The sequence below is a fragment of the Rhamphochromis sp. 'chilingali' genome, assembly GCF_963969265.1.
Source record: "Rhamphochromis sp. 'chilingali' genome assembly, chromosome: 7".
NCBI lineage: Eukaryota > Metazoa > Chordata > Actinopteri > Cichliformes > Cichlidae > Rhamphochromis > Rhamphochromis sp. 'chilingali'.
In genome coordinates, this window is record NC_137934.1 from 920351 (window position 1) to 941847 (window position 21497).

Here is a 21497-nt window from a genome sequence, read left to right on the forward strand (position 1 = left end):
ACATGACATTATTAGAGTCTTTGGAGGTTTGAATTACACAGACAAGACAATCATACCACTACATGCATTTCCTCAGTCCTGAAAACAAACACACACACACACACACACACACACACACACACACACACACACACACACACACACACACACACTGCTACACTGTGGTTTATGTGAGCGTAACATAAGGGTTAACAAACAGGTGCTCCCCAAAACCAGACAAGTAAAAGCCGACACACAGACAAAGGTGACGTTTATTGCTCTGCCTATAACACCGAAAGCATGAACTCCAGGGTGGACCGAGGCCCAAATAACAGACAAGACAAGCAAACCCAAGTCGTACCCCTAACTCTAGTTCCCACTTTCTGCTTCAATGCTATTTACAAATGGGCAAAGTTATTGGCAGCATTAATCACTATTAATCACTTAGAGGCTGAGGAAATACGCTTGGACAGGGCCAGCACTGGTTGGCCAAGAATCTCCTAGATTTTTATTTTTTTAACTTTTCTTCATCATTAATGTAATCCAGTGATATTTACCAGTATTTCCAATCACAGCGCACAGCTAAGATTAAATAAAACGCTCAAATACTACATCTCACAGAAAACATTTAATATTATCCAGAGATTATTAAAATAAACTTTAAATAAAATAATTTTTCATTTCACCTTTGTAAAGCAGAAAACAGGTAAACAGGTAAACAGGTAAATAATGTCTTGAGCTTTGTACCCAAGGAAAGTAAAGAGGGTTAGTTAAAGGGTCTTTCTCTATAATGAACAATTCAAGCTACATTAAATGCATCACAGCCAAGTATTTGGCCGACATTGTAAACATCGAGCTTGACTCTTCTGTTGCAATGATGTGTCCATGTCTTGTGTGGAAAGCACATAAACAGGTCGTACTTCCACATACGTGCCCCTACAGAGCTACTCTGGAGAACTGATGGGGCACCGTCACACAGCTCCTCCCTGCTGAAGTGCAGTCAGTTCTCTGCGGCTGTTTTTGTTTGTTTGTGCATCCATTCACTTCCACTTATCCTTTTCAGGGTCGTGGGGGGCGCTGGAGCTTATCCCAGAGGCGAAAGGCGGGGTACACCCTGGACAGGTTGCCCGCCTGTCGCGGGTCTAACACGTGGACACAGACATTTGCACTCACATTCACACTTGTGGCGAAATCCCACGCAAACACAGGGAGAACATGCAAACTCCACACAGGAAGACGCCGGCCTGGTGGTGGAATTGAACCCAGGACCTGTTTGCTGTGAGGCAACAGTGCTAACCACCGTGCTGCCTTGTTTGTTTTTTGTTGACACACTGCAAAGTGACAACATTTTGTAATTTTAGCAGAGAGCAGCTGTGATCAACTATAACAAACTACATTACAAAGATCTGCTTGGCTAAATACAAAGGAGAGCTCACTGTACTGTTTTAATGTGGAAAGGCTGTTCAGTGAGAGCATTTCACGCAGGCCTTTGCCGTGTGCACCTCATGATTAATGGGCTTATACACTGAACCACCTTTAGCATCAGTAACTTGGTGTAATAATCTTCTGTATCACATGATCATTATGGAGGAGTTATGGCCAACTTTGCTTCAGTTCACTGAGGTTTCTGTCACAGGAGTTTAAGGTCTGCACGTTGGGCCACTGCAGCAGCTAAAGTTAGCACCTGCAGGTGGCGCTATATAAATAAAACTGAATTCAGTTCAGTTCACTTGAATTCAATGCTGCCTGCTACGCAGACATCATACACGCTACACTACTGTGTGTTCTTAGTGTATAAATGTGATAACAGAGATTGCACTACTGTCAGTTTGCTCCACCAACAAACTCCCATAGAGCTGCTTGCATTATTAGACACAGTGCATATAAGGGCTATAATGTGAGACCGAGCTGAAAACACAGCAACACACAAAACAAAGAGAAACTGAATAAATATGACACTGGAATAGAAGGAATAATAAAAAACAACAGTTTCTTCATTGAGATCTTTAGAAGCCGTCAAAAGTATAGAAGGCAAATAAAAATCGAGTGTTAATGTCTCCTCCTCTTCTTGGAGTTGTGCGTCCTCGCTGCCACATTCTGACACTTTTCACTGTGGACACTGTGAGGAGTTGATGTCAGTGGCATCTATGTCCTCCTGCGACCGGCTGCTAGCAGCTGTGGGGCACATATAACAAGGGCTTGACTCTTATTCATACTGTTCAGCTGGCTTCTCGTGTCGTACCTGCAGGAGGTTTTTGGCTATAGCTGGTTCCCATTTGGTGTGTAGGTTCTTGTTGCTTCTTGTATGTCTGCTAATCTGCCTTCTGGCAGCTCCACCCCTTCAGTCAGGGTCACCTTTCCTCTCTTTTCAGCTGTTTGGTCACACTTATCCAAACGGGCCCACTCATGTCCTGATGAATGACTCAATGTCTCGCTTACTTCTGACATGTACCTTGATATCATCCACGTACAGGAGGTGGCTGACGGTAACAACACTCTTGAATCGTTATCCATATCCGCTGTTAGTGATGAGCTTGTTCGGGGCAACACCAAGGCGTTCCCAGGCCAGCCAAGAGATATAATCCCTCTAGGTTGTCCTGGGTCTGCCCGGGGGCCTCCTCCCGGTGAGACATGCCTGGAATACCTCACCCATTAGGCATCCAGGAGGCATCCTTGTCCTTTCAATGTGAAGGAGCAGCGGCTCTACTCTGAGCCCCTCCCGGATGGCTGAACTTCTCACCCTCTCTAAGGGAGAGGACAGCCACCCATCGGAGGAAGCCCATTTTTGCTGCTTGTATTCGCGATTTCATTCTTTGAGTCACTACCCACAGCTCTGACCATAGGTGAGGGACGTAAATCGACCGGTATATTGACAGCTTTGCTTTTATACTCAACTCTCTCTTCACGGCGGACGGTACAGCATCGCTGCAGTCGCAGCAGCGCTCCATCATATGGTAAATATAAATGAGTCTGGTCTCTGTCCAAAACGTGTTTGGTTTCAACTGAATTTCACTGCAACTTTAAGAGCACTTGCACTATTTTCTTGATCCTTAAAAAGTCACTTAAATTCAACCATAGTTACTGATGGGGGCAGTATATTCAAAACCTATAAGCTCTGTTTGACTTATTATTTAAATAACTTTCTCAACATGACCTGTTGGATTGTTGTGTTTCACTAACAATCTGCTTTTGCTGAATCAACATAATTACTTAAATCCGGTTAGGCAGGTTATGTTTTGAGTAATGGGGAGAAGTCCCATTAGTCGAGTCCATGTTTGAAGTGGGGGAAGGGAGGTTTGTATGAAACATTCGTCATCCTTCTGCTCTCCCCTTGGCCTGAAGCTGCCTGTGTTTCCACATTTGATTTCCTGAGAAGTGCTAACCTCTCCGGTGCTTGTCTCTGTGGACAGAAATGCTTGAGCAAGCCAAACTCCGACCCTTTGGCATATTTGTGAGCTGGCAAACACATTACATCCTTTCACTGAGGTATCCTCCTTCCAGCAGTTAGACTCAGGCACACTGCTCTCACAAACCCAAATGGATTTCTATCTCAGTCATTTTAGTTAAATTGCCCTTCAGCCTTCTGCAAACGTCTCTGAGCCAGACACCATTTCCTCTCCATTACTGATAGTGACTGGAAGTGATACTGAACGAGTGCATTTCTATACACATCCACTCATGTGAGTGCTTTTCTGTTCTCAGTCTCTGGATGTCTAAAGCTTTATTTTTGGGCTCAAAGGCCTTAGAATAAAGAAGGCCAAAGGTCAAACACCATTGCATCACATTAAAGGTTCATTGGAAGGTTATTGTTACTCACTTGAATATGATAATGAAGAGCTGTTATGTGAACATACAGTTAATAGGACTCCGGCTTGCTGCTACTTTCTGCAGGAGAGGATGGATCTTTCGTTACCTGAAATATCCTTTACACTCCTGTGTCAATCTAATGTATTCATATGTATTATTCTTTCGTACTGGAGGGGCTCGAAGCCGAGTGTGAAGCGGTGGGAATGAGAATCAGCGCCTCCAAATCTGAGGCCGTGGTCCTCAGCTGGGAAAAGGCTTTGCGTGCCCACTCCGGGTCAGGGATGAGTTCCTGCCCTGGAGTTTAAGTATCTCGGGTCTTGTTCACAAGTGAGCGGAGAAAGGAGCTGGAGACGGGTCGGTGCTGCGGCTGCAGTCCAGAGCTGAGCGTTCCTGCTTATCACGACTATTCTTCAACTTTGTTCTAAAAGGTCCTCTGCCTACTGACAAATCTGAAATATTGCATCAAAATTCTTGGAAGATCTGGCTGGGGTGGCTGTGGCTCCAGAGGTATTACAGGTCATGTACCAATCTGAAGGTTGGTGGTTTGACTGGCTGCTCCAGTCTGCATGCAAATATCCTTGGGCGAGATACTGAGTGCAGGGCGCTCTCTGATTCATCCATCAGTGTAAATGTGGGTGTGTTTCCCAGATGAGCATCAGTGTGTGGTCTGTAAGGTCTTAGATACAAATTTGTTCCTGGATTTTCTCGTTTTGGCTACAAATAATTTTAAAACAACTTTATTGTTTCATAAGCATTAAACATGATCCTAGAACAGAGCAGCTTCCTGTGCCTGATGATCTTATGTCATTTTTGAATGTAGCTTAAGCCTGAACCCGAGTTCTGTGCTTATATTTATTCCTGACTCTCAGACTTAAACACCTCAGAGTCAGGCGAAACGTTAAAAACTAAAATCGTCCTTTAGACATTAATTTAGTGAAATACTGGATTATCCTATCAGATTATTATGAAGGACCAAACATATTCACTCATCCATTCAAATCATTGAATTCAGGTGTTCCAGTCACTTCCACGATCACAGATGTATAAAATCAATCACCCAGGCCTGCAGACTGCTTCTACAGACATCTGTGAAAGAATGGGTCGCTCATTTCTTCAATACTGAGACTTCCACAGTTAACTGTGAGTGGTATTATAACAAAGTGGAAGTGACAGCAGCTCAGACACAAAGTGCTGGCCCACAGGAAATCACAGAGCGGGTTCGGCGGACGCACAGAGGTCATTCCCAGAGAACATTGGGGAACGGGATTCCACGGCTCCACAGCTGCATCCACGCCTTACATCACCAAAAGCAAAGCATCAGAGACACACTGCTGTAAACCATGCTGGACATCAGAGCAGAGGACATGTGTTCTCTGGGCTGAGGAGTCGCACTCCTCTGTCTGCCAATCCGACTGACAAGTATGGTTTTGCCAGTTGCTGGTTTTATGTAGACTGCGAAACATTCCCAGTGGAAACCTGAGCTTTTACTTTTTCTTTGTTCTTTGGTGGTCATGGTAGAAAGGTTTGACAGTCCTCTGCCAGATGGAAGGTCATGCTATCCGGTTGTTCAGTGATGACGTGATGAATCCTACTTCCGGGTCTAAAGTAGTCTGCGTTTAATATGGCTTTTGTGTTGTTAACATGTTTAATGTTTTGTATTTTCTTCTATTTGATCTCAAAAAGCTCCTAAAACAGTCAGTGATCACTGTTGACCTCCCTCGGCTTTTATTACCACTAATCATTTATTTAAGCTCAGTTTTTAAAACCTTAGGATGTAACTACAGCCCAGCCCATGCAGCAGTATATGAATGACTAACCTCGTATTGTGGATGGATTATCTCAGTTGTTCTCCTGGCTGAAAGTTTGGTCCTTTTACAGCATCCTGCCATGCGATTACATTTGTTTCTGACCACCGAGAACACTCACGTTAACTTTTATCGAGTGGAAAAAAAGTTAGCTTGTTTATATTATGCTAACATAGCTGTGTCGCTAGCGGTCACGTAGCACATCATTATATACCAGCTAGCCCAACTTCAGTAACCCTACAAACGTCACTGCTGTTTAGTTTTCTGTCTTCATTTATGTTGGAAGTGATAACAGAGCTGTACGTTTGAATTTGTTTCCAAAACCCCGCAGTCAGGACATGCTATATTGTATTTAGATAGAAGCTAGCGAGCTAACTTCCTGCTAACTTCTAACTCCGTTAAATGTCATAAATTCCGTTTTCATGGATGCCTCGATGTTAAACTCAATTGTTACACCTGGTAGAGCAGAACGCTGATCATTTTATTAAAGATGAAAGACTTTAGACAGTTTTTCAACTCTCAGTAATGCCACAGTGATCGTTTGATATATGGACCTGCAGCGGAGTTTAGGTCCAGACACGACTAGTGACGTCAGACTGAACAACCGGATAGTTCAAGCTCTGCATGGACTCATTTTTGCATGACACACTTCATCTCTCCCTCTGTCCATCCTCCCTCCTCCTGCCAGTAGGATCAGAAGGGGAAGCAGACAGCCATCCCTGATGCTGTGTTTTCCCAGTTGGGAGACACAGAGACACAGATGGGTGTTGGAGGCTTCATCACGTGAGGGGGGAGCTTGTTCATGTCAGTGGCACAATTACAACCTTTAAGGAAGTGACTCCTTCAAGGCCAACTTGAACTACCTAAACTTTCCTCACACAGAAGCTGATTAATGGATGAGTTCTGATACAGCACTCAAAGCACTTTATGCAATATTACCATTAAAATTTAGATTTTTTGGAGCCTTTATTTAACCTGACAGTGGAACTCGTAGCTAACATGGTTAGTGAGCATGTGTTTCAATGGAAAGAGAAATCTGATCTCTGAAAATGTGCCCAAGCGTGAACAGAACATGGTTTAAACCTAGGACACGGTCAATGATTGCTTTACTTAAAAAGCCAATAATCCAGCTGATTACAGACTGATTTCAATCTTCCTTCATTTCAACATTTTTCTCTAAAGAATCATTAAAAGAGAGATAGACATCATCTGTTTCACCATCTGCAGAGCAGTGGTTGATTGATTGACTGTAATCTGAATGCTACATGGACTCACAGCCAGTCTGCAAGAGACATTTACAGATATATCATTATTTCCATCACTGGTTGCTTGCAGCTACAGGTGCTTTTGACTTCAAATTCTCATCAAATGTCGATAACAACCCGTCCAAACCACACGCGCACTAAAATCAAACTAACTTGACAATACGAATTGCCCAAAAGCAGAATGGATTCTGCGGATCAAGTTCGGGCAGTGATGGCAAAACAGGGATACCTGTTAGGTCCCATGAACAATCCATCCAGTTTTTGATAACTCAGTATAAAGCTATTAGTGACAGGCAAGAGAAGATTCTTGCATCTCTTCAAGGACCGCAACCGGCTTGGTACCTGTTCCTTCCGAGCCTGCTCTGTTTTCTGCCCCCAAAAGCTCCACAACCCCAGATGTCATTTCTAGTGAGCCCCAGGAAGCTCTGTTGTTTCATGATGCTTCAACCCCAGACCCTGAGCTGTTCACTGGGGAGCAAGGTCACTGCGGAGGGTTCTTACTACAGTGCTCCCCACGCTCTTTCCCTAATCACCCCAATTACCCCAATTAGGTTAGATAATCCCTAAAATTATTTTACCTAATTGGGAGATTGAGAGGTAAGGCTTTGAGTTAGGCTGAAGCATATTTGTCCTCCTGATCAGTACAGTCCTGCTCCTATGATGAGTCTCTCTCTCTCTCTCTCTCTCACTCGCTCTCCCTTTGCAATGATAATCACTTCAAGAAGAGAGGCTGAAAGCAGCAGATCCCACAGACCACCCTGCAGTTCTCTTGCAGTTTCTGCTCCCACGTCTTCAGCTCCAGTATCAACATCCGCTCATGTCACTGCATCTTCCTCTGTACAGGCTGCTACCGAGCCTATGGAGATTGGTCGCTCTTTGCTCACTTCGCTGACCATTTCCTTGCTGTCTGTCCCAAAAGGCTCCGCCCACCATCCAGGACGTCACCCGATCCCACTCAGCCATCCCCTCCCGAGACACTCTCCAACGGTCTGCGAAGTACGTCTCATCAGATCAGATAGTTTAATCTGTCCTCGGTCCGCAGATAATCTTTCTCTCCCTGTATTTCAGAGCTCCCCACTCGAGTTACCCCAGTGTAGTTAGCACCTGTGATATTCCACGAGCTAACTCCACCTGTGCTCTTGTAAATAAAGTCAGTGTTAGGATCATTCCTATTGGTTCTGCATGTTTAGGTCCACGTTCACGTACTGGCCTTGACAGCATGCTGAAGTGCATTTAAAGTTTGCTGAACAGCATTTAGACAAGCCTGGAAAGATACTGGTCAATCCAAATGTAAACTCTTTGGATGCCACAATAAACATCATATTTGGTTTGGAGAGCAAAAGATAAAACACCATACCAACAGTGAAGTTTGGAGGCAGGAAGCTGTCATCACTAACAAATGCCTCTGTACAAAGTATTAAATACATTTCAGTAAAAGTACTATATTTGGTGTAATACTTTTCCTTGTGTCATTTCTTACACATAACTTAACTTATGGACATCTATGGTCCCATTTGTGATCGGATGTGTTGTTACCAACATCTGGTGAGAATTTACAAATATATTTTGTAAAGATGTTATTGTGTCATCTTTATTACTTATTTTACCTGGCCTGAGCGACCCAGGGTCCCTGAGCAATTATGGACATGTGTGTTTTTGGTGTGCTGTCTCTCGTTCTCCCTGCTTGCAGGTATATGTGTGTGTGTGTGTGTGTGTGTGTGTGTGTGTGTGTGTGTGTGTGTGTGTGTGTGTGTGTGTGTGTGTATGCCGGTGTTTCTGAGAGCACCTGTTTACAGCCACCTTCAGGCCTGGTGGGTGTGGCCCTGCCAGGTGGTTGGCCACACCTGAAGACCATCACACAGCTGATTAGTCGGAGGAGCTACTTAAGAGTGCGGTGGAGCGCTCTCTGACGCTGGATCATTGCGTGACTTCACGTTAGTCTCTCGGCCAGTCAGTACGGTTAGTCTGCCGCAGGGTGCTCAGACACTGAGGAGCGGGGACAAGGAACACTGACACTGGGAAGAGGATATGTCACGGGAGTTGGGAACGCACTGCGGATTTATTGTTATGTTTTCCATTCACTGTAAATAAATGCACTGGTAAGCACACAGAATCCAACATCTGGGTCCTCCTTCCTCACATCCCCATGGTTGGCCAGCGTCAACCGTGAGAGAATGATCCAGCCAAACATGGGTCTAGCGGACTCTGAGGAGAGGCTCGGGAGGGAGATGATGGACAAAGTTTACAGACTGTGTGATTTGTGGTGGGAGAAGCCCGGGGAAGGGTTGCATCGCGCCGTGGAGAGGCGGCTGCAGGAAACGCTTTTTAAATTCCCCTGGCTGGTGGACTCTCTCAACCCAGTTGTCATGGACTTCCTGCTTTCAACCCTTAACCTCCACTCTCCTACTCAGGCTGCTCACCGGCCCGGACAGCCGGTGGATTCACAGCCTGAGGAGGAGCCCGCGCTGCCCGTGGAGAAGCTCAGCGAGCCGGAGAGACCAGCAAGGCCAGCGCGTCCACGTCCGGCACGGCCAGCACGTCATGGATCATGCGCCATGTGACACTGTGGCTCACCGGAGCTGCGCCGGCTACCACTGGATTCCATGGCAGGCCGCCACAACTGTTTCGCCGCTGCTGCCGGACCCATGGCCGCCCGCTGGAGCTGCAGCACCGCCGCTATTGCGCCCTTGGCAGGCCGCCTGAAGTGTCCTGCTGCTATCACGGGACCTTTGTTATAGTTATCGGCCGCCTGAGACTGTTTTATGGGGATTTTTCCTTTTTTTGCACCGCTGCTGGATGCACGGCCTGACTTTGGGACTGTGACCTAGGAGGGTTTGTTGTTTTTGCTTTTGGTCCTGGCCCTCCGTCCAGGACCCCCTGCTGCCCACACTGGGTTGGTTGTACTGTGGTGTTTTGTTTTAGGGTCGTCGGGAGCTGACCTTTAGAGGGGGGTTGGCCTGTGTCAACCGTGACAGTACATGCTATCAACCTTTTATAATTCAAGTGCTGTAATGGCTGTATTTAAAAATATATAGTATTAATCACCCTAATTGTCATTATCACCACCTCATCTCATAGTGATTGAACAGAGTTTCAGTCCTGAATGGGTAAGTCCAGTTATAGTGACACTGGCATGGGACTTGGCATTACAACATAGAGACAGAGGGGAGTGGAAAGGTGAATTTGTCAACAATGGGTTTGGCCTCGTTTTTAACATTCAATTCAATTTTATTTCTACAGCGCCAAATCACAACAACAGTCGCCTCAAGGCGCTTTATATTGTACAGTAGATCGTACACTATAACAATCATATGAGCCCCTATGAGCAAGCGCTTTGGCGACAGTGGGAAGGAAAAACTCCCTTTTAACAGGAAGAAACCTCCAGCAGAACCAGGCTCAGGGAGGGGCGGGGCCATCTGCTGTGATTGGTTGGGGTGTGAGAAGGAAGCCAGGATAAAGACATGCTGTGGAAGAGAGACAGAGGTTAATAACAGATATGATTCAATGCAGAGAGGTCTGTTAATACATAGTGAGTGAGAAAGGTGACTGGAAAGGAAAAACTCAATGCATCATGGGAATCCCCAGCAGCCTACGTCTATTGCAGCATAACTAAGGGAGGATTCAGGGTCACCTGGTCCAGCCCTAACTATATGCTTTAGCAAAAAGGAAAGTTTGAAGCCTAATCTTGAAAGTAGAGATAGTGTCTGTCTCCTGAATCCAAACTGGAAGCTGGTTCCACAGAAGAGGGGCCTGAAAACTGAAGGCTCTGCCTCCCATTCTACTTTTAAATACTCTAGGAACAACAAGTAGGCCTGCAGAGCGAGAGCCAAGTGCTCTAATAGGGTGATATGGTACTACAAGGTCATTAAGATAAGATGGGGCCTGATTATTTAAGACCTTGTATGTGAGGAGCAGGATTTTGAATCCTGGATTTAACAGGAAGCCACTACAGTCCCTGTCAGTACATGAGGCCAGCTCTGTCACTGGGACAGTCTTGATTGGTTTCATCCTCTCTTTATGTGCTTAGCTTATTGCTCTCCATCATATTGTCCCTGCCTTGATGCAAAGTCCCATTTCCAATCAGTTGAAAGTGTGAAATTTGCATCAAATTTGCATAATGATGACAGCCTTCCTCAAGAACTGCTGCAGACTGCGCTCCCTGTCTGCCTCTTCTCTCCTTCTGTCTTTCCTGTTCCATGATTTTTTTTTGTGTGCCCGCTAAGCTCTCCGCCTCTCCGATCCTCTTTGTGCCCTGCCTATTCATACAATGAGAGAGCGGTCTGGCAGGCCTCGAGTCTAAGCTTGCTGCTATAATTAAACCTGTGGTGTCAACGTCCACCACTCCAAATCCAGGAAGCAACCAGCAGATACAGACACATAGTTACAATCACGTACCTGACACCAAAATCTGAGTGTGCTCGTGTTCCTCCTGTCAACATATGCACATGTGCATCTGTGTGCCCTCTGTGGTCTGGAACCATCAGCTTGTTATTACAAATGATATTTTTCATTTTCAACAACTTGGCTCTGTGATATAAATAAAACTGCCACACAAACCACACTGTCTTAAATGTCATTTAATGTTGTTAGTGTCGCTCAAGGTCAAACAAAAGTGAGGGACAAGAATGCTTCTTGCTTACATGGATGGTAAACGGTAAACAGACTGGTTCAGGTAGTACTTTTCTACTCTGAGCACTCAAAGCTATCATTCACACACATCCATAGTCCGATGGATGCATCCTCGGGCTTCGTATTGCCCGAGGATGTTTGGCATTGTAACAACCCTTATTATGGCATAGCACCACTAGGGGGCGTGTCCCATTATTGTAGCAGTTGAAGAGTCTCCTAATGCAGCTGCAGCCATTACAGCAGAGCATGCTGCTCTCCGTGCATCTGTTTAGAGAAACTGTACCATTGCAAGGGGCTGCAGCGGCGACTACCTGACCCCGCCACATGTATGTGTGACCTTGTATGATCTTGTTCTCTTAACACCAAATAAAGGTCTGTTCTTCTATTTAACTGACTGACCTCCGAGTTTTCTGGCTAACACACCACATGCCTGCTGGACCTGCTAGCCGCTCCTTCCTCACCAGACCGCTGTTGCCAACTGGAGAACCACCAAATTCATGTTGATTGTATGGATGACGGCACATACAAGAACCAGATTATGTTTGTATGTAATGATAAGTCATTTAGTTATCAGACCACACTGAGTGATGGTTTCCATCAGACTATAGGAAGACCAACCTGTTTCAAAATCAAATGCTCTGTTACGAAGACACTTCTCTTTGTAACACGAATGCACTGCTGGACAGAATTATAGTGTCGGAGCAGTTTACCATATGTGCTTACTCTTTTTATATTGCATCACTTTATTTCTTGGTAACATAATGGGCCCGTGCAGTCACAGCAGGCTATCCTAGTGAGACAGCAGCTGTGGGCAGGCCCTACAGCAGGTAGATGAGTTCAGTGAGGGGGAACATTAGCATTCTTCTTGGGTCATCACTGACTATCACACAATATGAATCTTAAAATAGTGTCTTCTTACAAATTTGAGGTGTCCATGAAAATGTGATTTCTAAGAACAACTAATAGTATGTAGAGCTTTTGAAGCCAGGACCACTGACAAACTCTAATAAATGAGACTGGTGGGGGGCCGAGGGGAATTTAGTCCAGTTCAGCTGGGTTTGGATGTCTAACTGGTCTTCATAAAGTTAAACATATAGTTCACGTACATGCAACAAATACACATCTAACAGTACTGAGCTTCTCAAAAGGTAACGAGGCAAGAGGCTGCCTGGCATCAGCGTGATGGTCGGAGCCCACAGATCATCATTTCTTGCCTTTCGCTGTGATGCCGGCTGCAGTTTAAAAGGAGGGCATCTAAAATGTCACAGCAAGCTGCAGAAGGCTGTCTGCTAAACCACAGACTCACCTCAACAGGACAGCATGACACCCATGATGGACGGCATCCCTCTAAATCTCTCTGCACTGCCTCATGCTGCAATCAAACTTTAAAGGAACTCTTAATTCCCAATGCTGCTTTTTGCTGTCATGTTGTTGGAGTTTGTAGGGCCTTTACTTTTTCTTTAGAACATCTTTGATCTCAGACATTCCTGATTACAGAAGAAATTAAATATTCAGCAGACAGAACACAAAAGAATAAAATCAAGCAAAGAACCATTTAAAAATCTATTGGATAAATAATTTTTCAAAGCCTAGCATAATAAACTCAATGATAACAAAGGGTTTGTTACATTTTAGAGTTCATTCCATTTCAAAGGTACGTAGTACTTCAGATCAGCAACAAGGTTAGTGCACTCGTGGAGAATGCAGCGTAGCATACACAAGGCTGCGATGACTAAACAATAAAAACGGTAGAAGGTTATATGAAAAACATCCAAAACATCTTCATCTTACAAACTAAAATTTCACAAGATTGGCTGTAGGATGTGTTTTGATCAACCCAGACCAGAAGCATAACATACCGACGAATGTGACAGATCCTCGGTATGTTACACGCTGGGAGGCATGAGAGCGGGTTGGCATGAATCTATACGTGTGTTTTACGTGTCATGTGAAAATCAACCTAACAAAGCATTGTGTATGTTAATCACTTTGGAAAACACATCTGATAGGGTTAAGGTTAGGGACGGCTGGACTACGCCTAGGGGCGTGGCAAATCTTTGGTATGTTGCACGTTGGGAATGATAATGAGCATGGAAGAGTTACTACTGCTACTACTACCAATACTAGTACTAGTAATATATGAAGTACTATATGTACTATTGAATTAGAGCTGGGCGATATGAGATTTTTTCATATCACGATATGTTTTTTTCATTTCAGGCGATAACGATATCTATCACGATATAAGCCAAATAACTATATTTGTAAGATTTAAATGTGCCGTTGCTCACACTTCAGCATGCAGGCTGAACCACTAACCTTCCAGTTAGCAGATTACCTGCTCTACCTCCTGAACAGCAGCCAGTGTTACACCGGTCACTAATCAGTTCTACTGGTAATAGGCCAATTGGCCAAGTCTGTAGTAATTTTCCTAAACTCAGTGCAGCCTGCAATACTGCTGTCCACAGTATATTTTACTTAATAGACTTCAGCTCTTGGCTGTCGACCATAATATCCTATTAGAGTGATTACAACATGCTGTAGGTATTACAGGTACTGTGCTGCAGTGGTTTGTATCATATCTATCTAATAGACTCCAGTTTGTGCATGTAAATGGAGAGTCCTCTTCACACACTGAGGTTAATTATGGAGTTCCACAGGGTTCAGTGCTAGGACCAATTCTGTTTACACTTCTTCATGCCCCTCTTCTATGGAACCAGCTTCCAGTTTGGATTCAGGAGACAGACACCCATCAATCCTAAAACGTTTTTTTTGTTTTGTTTTGTTTTTTAAAGCTTATAGTTAGGCCTGGAACAGTTGACCCTGAATGCTCCCGTAGGCTGGGATTCCCATGATGCACTGTTTGTTTTTCACTCATTATGTGTTTATACATGACTCTGCATTTAATCATTACTTATTATTAATTCCTGGTTCTCTACCACAGTGTGTCTTTGTCTTTGCCCCCTCACCACCAACTGCTCGCAGCAGAACATCTAGCATCACAACTTAACCCGCTGCTAATGGATGAGATCCCCCCAGAATGGCTAACTGAAAGATGGATAGTCCCAATCCCCCAAGGATTCCCAGAAGGGACCAATGTCATCCGACTGCAGGCCAATAACCTGCCTGTCGCAACCACCAAATACCTAAAGAGAGTAAGACAAGTCCTGAGGAGTCAGCTGAATGACAAGAACAATATCTGGACAATTAACACATGAACCCTGCTGGTCATCAGATACCATGATGTCATAATAATCTGTCTAACGAAGGAAACAGAAGTTACTGACATCAAAACAAGAAAGCGCTCAACCATGCATGTCGGGTTTCCTCCAAGTTGAGCATCCTGAGATTGTACACTAAGCAGAAGGAAGGAGGCCGTGAACGAGTCACTGGATAGTGTCAGAACCACTATCCAAGATGAAATAACAAAGATCCATGAGTACATTAGGAAGATGGGATCTGCTGGAGCCCCTCCAACAGGAGCCCAGTTTGGGGATGACTGCTCCCTTCACCCTCCACAACTTCTCTAGCTTCTGTCTTAGTCCTCGGTATTTCTTCAGATTCTCATGTTCCTTTTTCCTGATGTTGATGTACCTACATCTATCACTATGGTTGTAGTCATGTATATTACACACACACACACACACACACACACACACACACACACACACACACACACACACACGCACGCATGGTCATCAATCTGATCAATGCATTTACATTACCACTGCATTGGAACCACTGAACCAACATTTGCATGACCTATATTTATATGTGTTACTGATTATAACAAGCTGCACCTGTCCTGTCAGTAAATTACCTGCAGCTGGATATCATCTCTTAGTTGGTACCTTGCTCTAAATTGCCTGGCTCTATATTATATTTGAAAGCATGTTTCAAGCTCACTGCATCATATTAAGGTTGAAAATTAAATCATCAAGATGTCATCTAGCAGGTGGGTATTAGGATGATTTCTACAAGCTCTCCGGGTCCATATGGATGCAGAACTGAGCTGCAGAACTCTAAAGTCTACTGAAGTCGACTTAAGTCTGAAATGCATTGCTTTCATTAACTGTTTTAAAAGCATTTGATTAGCCATTAGGAACACACAAGTTTCTGCTGGTTTAGATAAATGCATAACCACCTGAATAAACAAAGACATAGAACAAAAGCAAGTATACAGTAGAATCAAATAATGGAGTGAAGATGCAAGGGAAACAAAGCGGCACGTTGCGAGCCGGTAAGAAGACTGACCGTCATGCATGTGTGTGCATGCGCATTTTCTGTATCTGCTTAGAAGATCCCAGTAATGAAAAGGGTTATCTCCACCTGTCAGCACACGGGCCTCAGCCAATTACTCACAGAGAAATGGATGTCATTCAAATGTCAGAGTCATTCCAGTGGCACGTGTTGCCTGAGCTATGTGTCAGGGTGTTAATTAAATGCATCTCACAGGCTGCGTGGATCAAACCTGAGTTAAACACAACAAAAGCAAACACCTGCTGAAATGTGCAGGTGTGCCTGAACAACGGGAATTGAGAGAATTGGTGACCAGTGATGGACATTAGACCAACTGTAAAAACTGGATGCAGCTGTTCACACTAAACCCAAACATTAACCATCTTCACTCATGCAGCCATCCCACTGGCGCCAGCTGAAGGCTGCCAAGGTCGAAGCTGACTGCAACAACAAGATTCTCCATGATAACAGGATTGTTGTCAGAACTCTATTTATGGACACAACTGTATATGTTATGATTCTCAGTGATCCGAACCTTGTCTCTCGTTTTTTTACTGACATTTCTCTTGCTATAATGAACACCAAAATACTTTTGTTTGCTGTAATAGTTTCTTGTGTCCATACTGATCCTTAATCCACAAAGCTCTTCTAATGGAAGGAGCTGAGACAGCTGGAATAAATCCAAATCTTCTGCCATTTAATTCATATCAGTCAAACCAATCTTATCTCTAGTACAAGTGTTAATTAACAATTAATTAATTGCAAATTAACAGTTTGTGCTAAATTGTGTTTTTGTGTTTCATTGGTAGAAGGATAGTTGCTACGATTAGGTAAGTATGTACTCACACTCGTGGTTTTTCATCGTCACTGTACCGTGACAGCAGTGATGAAAAGTTAATATACTGTTAATACGGTGCAAGTGGTCAAACATGTATATCTATACACCACCGATCGAACGTTTGGACACACATTCTCACTTAATGGTTTTTCTTTATTTTTGCTACTTTCTACATTGTAGATACAAACTGAAGACATCAAATATATGAAGCAACAACCCTGCACTGTAAACATGTATAAGAAATTCCAGATTCATGTAAGCAACAAATGGCTATGCTAAATTAAGCTGTATTTACAAGTAAAATAATCACTTAGAAAGTTGGAAGCGTCGTTCGTGTCTGTATTGGAAGCCATGACATCTGCTTAATGAGCCTCCCTGCTCCTGAGAGTGCTGGCTATTCTCACACGGACCTCTTTCTGAAAAGCGCATTCAATGTTGATTTAAAGCTACAGATACAGAAAACCATAGGTTATACATGCAAGGTACCGAACATGAGCTGTGGGGTATTTGGGGGCTGAAATCTACATTCTGGGCACATGTGAACTAACCTTGATGATACTTAAAGTGGAGGAATATGAGGCGTTTAAAAAACTCATTATAAATGAAGCTTGATCAAACTTTCACTTCTCTTAATCTTCTCTAAGGAGCAGGCGTTTGTGTATTTGTTTAATGATTGTTGCTGATGCTCACTAATGAAGGTGCTGACACTTGTGTAGGAGCTTTAGCTGAACTCACCGCAGATTTACTTAGAAAGAGAAATAATTTTCATCTTTTTTGCAGGAGTCACCTGGCTTCTCTGCTCTGAGCAAACTGCCCAGAAAACCCCCATCCCGCCAGCAGTGACGCTGTCGTCGTGAGAACGGCACTTTTCTTTCCTCGTCTGTCGTCACCCGGAGCAGGAAGATTTGTTGTCTAACCTCCTGACGTTCAGAGAAACATTCATCCTGACCTGCTCTCATCAGCTCAGCTCAGCTCAGCCACCGGCTCAATCTGCCTGCATAACATCTGTCAAACAGTCAATGCGTGTTACCATGACAACACAAACTAGAGGGGGGGGCGTTCTTGGTTGGTACAAAGCACACGATAATGAGGCCCTTGTTTAGTCCCCCTTGTGTTAATCAGCAGTTGCAAATTAACAGTCTGTGGTTAGTGTGAGACGATGTTATGAGCAAACAGGGAGCACAAAGCTGATAACTATTGCCTTTCACTGAACACCCTGCCTGGATCCTGCTCCTGCACAATAATGCTCCCTTCATAGGACATAATTCTTGTGCTGTCCTGCAGTCCTGAGCAGTGAGAAGGACTTTCTTGTGTGGCGGGCAGCTGTGGCTACAGAGCTCCCTTCATCAGCTCTCCCTCCACACAGGCAGCAATTCTTCAGGGCAGGCAGAATAAGGGCCTGATTGATGTGGGCTCTTCCTAGAGGCCCACAGCACTCTGCTGACTTGATAAGCCATTGATTAAATGGGCAGAGGAAGATGAGGCTGGAGAGACACCGCGGGAGAGAGAGCTGCCTTCTAAAGAATGGAAATGTCCACTGATGTGAAATCAAACATGGTTTTTATGCTGAATGCTTCAGGAAGTCTAAGCAGTGCATCCCAGCTCGCTGTAAGTGCACTCTGTTTTGTGAGTTGTGTGGATTTGCTTTGCTTCTTTTATCTTGTATTTTATGTTTCAGCTGAACTGCACTGTTTCATTTGTTAGGGTGCATTTACACCACGCTGCATGCTAAAGTGCATGAGCGAGGTGGCCTAAAGATAAAAGTAACAACGTACAAAATGTAACTACTTTTTACATTGTAGACACAAACTGAAGAGATCACATATATGAATGAAGATATATGAAAGTATGTGGCAATGGAAAAACTGATAAATATTTTTTATATTTTAGATTCCTCAAAGTAGCCGCCCTTTGCTTTGTTGACAGCGCTGCAAACCCTCAGCCTTCCTCACTGAGCTTCATGATGTAGTCACCTGAAATGGTTTCACCTTATCAGGTAAATATGTTTAGAAAATTAGTTTCTTTCCTGGCACCCATTATTCTTGTTCATCTGTGGTTAAACACACACAACAAGCTCTGTATTGCTGGATGGAGCCTGTCGTGCCATGAGAACTGTCTACGCTCTGCCACACCCAGAGTCTCATCCTCCGCTCCATCTGAATTTGTCAAGTTACTCAAGTTCCGGTGGTCTATCATGACCTCGCTATGGTCTTTAGCAAAGACAGCTCTCTCCCTCCCTCCACATCGCCAATCCGGTCGTAAAGTCTGACGTCACTAGTCGTGTCTGGACCTAAACTCCGCTGCAGGTCCATATATCAAACGATCACTGTGGCATTACTGAGAGTTGAAAAACTGTCTAAAGTCTTTCATCTTTAATAAAATGATCAGCGTTCTGCTCTACCAGGTGTAACAACTGAGTTTAACATCCAGGCATCCATGAAAACGGAATTTATGACATTTAACGGAGTTAGAAGTTAGCAGGGAGTCTTTGTGTCTGGGGGTGGGCGTCCGGGTACACACCGGCTCACTCCTTGGCGGCCGCTTGTCGGGGCCTGGGGCCTGGGGCTCGCTCGGGCCCCTTTGGGGGTGGGGTGCCCCCGGCCTCTCGGCCTGGGGCTCGGTCACTCAGGCACAGCTGGGGGCCGGCGGAGCTCACGGGCGCGTCACTGCAACTCCCCCTGACTTCTGCTCCGCGGCTGCTGGGCGAGCCCTCATCTGGGACTCTCCTCAGCTCTTACTGGAACAGTGGCGCGGCTGCCCCTCTGTTGGTCTTCCATGGTCTCTTGTGTTCTGGGGGCCTCTGGATGTCTGGAGTTTTGATCTCCTCCATACCCGCTTCACACCCTGGAGGACGGGGCTGTGGCCCCCCCACACTCCCTAGCAGATCATTACATGGAGAAACCTTTGGAATGCAAGCATGCTGATCCACACAGGTATGCACACATGGGTATTCACAGACGCGGACTAAAGCTTTCTTGGCTGCTGCCTCAAAGCACACTGTGCGCTGTCTATCTTGCGTGCTGCACAATATCGTTTATTATTTAGTAAATATTGATATCTATGACTAGCTAGTTTATTGTGATGGTGCTTTGTTTTCTCTATTATTATGTTGCTCTTTGTTGTTTGCTGTCTCCTCTGTTTGTTTTTTTTGTTTGTTTGTTTGTTTGTTTTTTCTCCATACAGGTGACCCAGGAGTTTTTTTTTTTTCTCTCTCTTCCCCCCCCTTCTCACCATCTCTTCTCCCCTTTGGTTTTCTTTCTTTCTCTCTCCCTCTTTCTCTCATTCATTCCCCCTGTCCTATTTATTAAAAAAAAAAAAAAAAAAAAAAAAAGAAGTTAGCAGGGAGTTAGCTCGCTAGCTTCTATCTAAATACAATATAGCATGTCCTGACTGCGGGGTTTTGGAAACAAATTAAAACGTACAGCTCTGTTATCACTTCCAACATAAATGAAGACAGAAAACTAAACAGCAGTGACGTTTGTAGGGTTACTGAAGTTGGGCTAGCTGCTATATAATGATGTGCTACGTGACCGCTAGCGACACAGCTATGTTAGCATAATATAAACAAGCTAACTTTTTTCCACTCGATAAAAGTTAACGTGAGTGTTCTCGGTGGTCAGGAACAAATGTAATCGCATGGCAGGATGCTGTAAACGGACCAAACTTCAGCCAGGAGAACAACTGAGATAATCCATCCACAATACGAGGTTAGTCATTCATATACTGCTGCATGGGCTGGGCTGTAGTTACATCCTAAGGTTTTAAAAACTGAGCTTAAATAAATGATTAGCGGTAATAAAAGCCGAGGGAGGTCAACAGTGATCACTGACTGTTTTAGGAGCTTTTTGAGATCAAATAGAAGAAAATACAAAACATTAAACATGTTAACAACACAAAAGCCATATTAAACGCAGACTACTTTAGACCCGGAAGTAGGATTCGTCACGTCATCACTTAATGACCGGATACCACTGTGGGATAGATCTGCTCCTTGGTGCTCTACTTCCCACTAGTCGCCTGTACAGCCTGGCCAAACCTAAAAGTGAGGCCATGGAGCGGCATAGCACAGACTCATTAGGAGCCGGAATAATCTATCCATCCACATCGCTGCCTGAGCTGCGTTTTTTTCTTCGTGAAGACGAATGATAAGTCTCTGTCTGTGCACACACTTTCAAGGATTAAACAAAATCACCATTAAGTATCCTCTTCCACAGCTGTGTTCCGCCTTTGAACTTCTCCAGGGGGCTACTATGTTCAGTAAGGTGGATTTAAGGAATGCTTAACATTTGGTCAGGATAAGGGAGGGAGACAGCTTTCAGTACTCACCTCGGACATTTCGAGTGCTTGGTCATGCCCTTCGGTCTCACCAACGCCCCAGCAGTTTTCAGGCATTGGTCAATGATGTATTGAAGGATTTCATTAACCACAGTGTTTTCATGTACCTAGACAACATTCAGATTTTTTCAAAGTCTTTGGAAGAACACAAGAATCATTCTTGCAGACCTGCCAGACCAATCTTGTTAGAGAACCAGATGTTCGTCTCTCATTTTTTGGGTTTATTGTGGAGCAAGGTCAGCTTCGGGCTGATCCGGCCAAGATTAAGGCCGTGGTGGAACGGCCGGAGCCCCAGACTCGGAAGCAACTGAAGGTTTCTTGGTTTCGCCAACTTCTACGGACGTTTTATTCCAGACTTTAGTGGAATTGCTCTGCCTCTGACATGCTTGACCTCTCCCAAGGTTTCATTTCAGTGGTTTCCAGCGCCACAACAGGATCGGGAGTTGTTGGCCATAAAGCTCACACGAGAGTCTGACTGGAGGGGACGGAACAGCCCCTTAATAACTTATCATGTACACATTGGTAAGTTGTCTTGGTAAGGTTATTATTAATACATGCATTCATTGGGATGTGTGCATTTTGCACAGTGCATCTTTCTAT

General features: G+C 44.4%; 2 protein-coding genes across 2 annotated transcripts in view; one reads left to right on the plus strand and one right to left on the minus strand.

Moving 5' to 3' along the window:
* mrps33 (mitochondrial ribosomal protein S33) overlaps positions 1–21497 on the plus strand; it is a 339553-nt gene that overhangs the window by 287822 nt on the left and 30234 nt on the right. The gene's annotated exons all lie outside the window — the stretch shown is intronic.
* tmem178bb (transmembrane protein 178Bb) overlaps positions 1–21497 on the minus strand; it is a 74560-nt gene that overhangs the window by 39594 nt on the left and 13469 nt on the right. The gene's annotated exons all lie outside the window — the stretch shown is intronic.